At 40.1% G+C, this 2,581-nt stretch overlaps 1 non-coding gene across 1 annotated transcript; it reads left to right on the top strand.

Annotated features, from left to right (window-relative positions):
* Positions 1-1,543: 1,543 nt before the first annotated feature.
* LOC113618652 (small nucleolar RNA SNORA43) lies at positions 1,544-1,679 on the top strand. The gene has a single exon (XR_003432082.1). It is a non-coding gene; the product is annotated as a small nucleolar RNA SNORA43 (small nucleolar RNA).
* The last annotated feature ends 902 nt before the right edge of the window (positions 1,680-2,581 follow it).

Consider the following 2,581-nt stretch of genomic DNA (forward strand, 5'->3'; position numbering starts at 1 on the left):
ATCTTACGATTTTATTTTTAAATTATACCTCAATAAAGCTGGGGGGAAACCCACAAAACACACCTTCTGTAAACTTCCTGCCCAGCTGAGGACTATCTGATCTCTTTCAATCACAGCTTCCTTCAAGGAGCCATGGCTTCCGGGTGTGGCCACTGCATCCTGTACCAGGATAGGTATTCCTGATTTTTCTTTTCCTCCAAGGTGGCTCTATGTGGTGGCATGCCACTGGTACTGATGCTGCCTTTAATATTTTGATATTTTGTTCATGAATTTCTGCCTTAATTTTGGTTTAAATTTTTTTTTTCATTAATGTAGTATTTATTCTGATTACTGAGTATTTTTGCCCCTTAATATTTGCATCCAATTGAGTGCCTCACTCACCTCACCCTAGTCGTGGCCCTGTGTTTCCACCAGGACATTTGGTCGGTAACTCAGGATAGTTGTATCTACCTTGAGTCAAGTCTCCTCTCACACCGTTGCTCTCCGTTTCTGTGAATGTCATCACGTTTTACCTGGTTGCCAAAGCCAGAAATCTAGGGCATCCTGGACCTGCCTTCACTCTTTCCCTTATCCCCATCTCCTTAACCATGTAATCAACAATCATATTTTGCCTCCTTAGCTCTTTAATATCTTTCTTCAGAGTAAGATAAGACCCTCATAATTTCTTTCCTGAATTGCTATAATCGTCCTCTATTCGTTTTGTATCGTTATGTCCCCCCATCCTTCCCCAGTTATATGGTTGCAGCCAGAGAAATCGTTCTAAAATGCAAATCTGGTCATTCCCCTTGATGACTTAAAATCCTTCAGTACCTCTCCACAGCCTAGGATAGAATCCAGAATCCTTAGCAAGACATATAAGGACCTTAATCATTTGGCTCTATTAAACCCTTCATTTCCATCTTCTGCCACTAACCAATTAAGACCTTTGCTGGAGTACTTGCAGGGCCGTAAGTGGGCTATTTCCTCACAGCTTTGAGCCTTCTAGTGTGCTATTCCATCTGCCTGAAATTCTCTTCCTTTAAAATTCAGTTCGTAGGTCACCGTCTCCAAGAAGTCTTCCAGCTGTTTACAGTCTGAGCTAGGCATCCATTCCGTCTGCTCCCTATCATTTAGTGCTTCCCTCTCATAGCTTTTATACTACTTACTAGTAAGTCTGCTCGCCATGCCATGAGCTCCTTGGGGGCAGGGACTATATCTTTTAACCCTTTGTCTCTAGTGCATGATACAGTTCTTGGCACAAAGTGGGTATTGCCCAAATTATAGAAGATACCAGTCTGGCGATCATTTTTCTTTTCTTATTTTATTTATAACATAAACAACATTTCCTTTAAAAACATTTTCATATATTACTAACCTTGTATTGGGGTAGTTCATGATTGGCCTAGAATTTGTTATTCTTGAATATAGACACCTCAATCCCTCCCTACCCTACCCTACCCTACCCGCTCCTGGAGAAGTTACCCCATCCGGCTAATCCTAGTAGGAACAGAGATCCTTAAAAATCATGACTTTTTCTGGGTGGGAGGGAGGGGACGCTGCCCTGCAGATGCTGGACCTGCCGGCGCCATGGGTGCAGCTGCCCTGCTGCACCTGTGACACTGGCGCAGAGAGGGAACTGCTATTTCTACACTCAGTGCTCAGAACAGTGGGCACTAAGAATGGTTTGTAGCCGGACATTGCAAAGCCAACAAACAAACAAAAATCATGACTTTACATAGGAGATCCATGAGGCAAGCCCAGGGATGCAGGCAAAAGCTAGAGTTCAGCATCAGACAGGACCATACAAATTCTGTTTCTCATTCTTAAGCTTAGACCTCCAGATACAAGACTTTATCAAAGCAAGAGACCATTGTTGGCCAGCTTAAATGCCTCTGGCTTAGGAGCTGGACAGAAATTGCATGGACATCTAGTCCGGGCAAGGAACCTAGAGGGGCAAACATATCTCAAGGGTCTGATTGACCCAGATCAATACAATTTAACAGCAAATGTGTGACAGCATCATTAAATCTAACTAGGTTTGCCTAAGCAGAATCCAGATGAGACACAAAGATCTAAAAATAAAATAGTATATTTCAACACCCAAGAGCTTTCTTGATCACTTTAAGGCATGCTAAGAATTTTCCATAGATATGACAGTTATGAGGCAATTAATGGAATACTTTGCAAATCAATTGCAGAAAAAGGAGAAAAAAATGAGTAAGAAACAGCTAAAGTAAAAAATGAAACTGCTATAAATATAGATAATAGCTTCCATTAAAAGTGTCTTCCAACATTGGAAAGTTTAATCACAGTTACACTCAAATCGTTGGTTACACTCTATTTCACAGCTCTCCAGCTTGGGAAAATCTATGCATCATTAAACATGATAGGTTCAATGTTTTTTATAATATCTGGTCAGCAGTGGAAAATTTTGTTAGCTAATTTTATTAACAAGTTTTAGTTTCATTTAATTTTAACAATAACAAAAAGCAAGTACAATTTTTTTTTAAATCCGTAGACAACCTTTAAAATAAGATTAGACTGGCCTATGCAAAAGTAGATCCTAGAATATAGTAGAATTGAATTTCTGGAAAAAAAATAA

The sequence above is a fragment of the Aethalodelphis obliquidens genome, unplaced genomic scaffold, assembly GCF_003676395.1.
Source record: "Aethalodelphis obliquidens isolate GAN/ISIS:26980383/991018 unplaced genomic scaffold, ASM367639v1 scaffold5, whole genome shotgun sequence".
NCBI classification, from domain to species: Eukaryota; Metazoa; Chordata; class Mammalia; order Artiodactyla; family Delphinidae; genus Aethalodelphis; species Aethalodelphis obliquidens.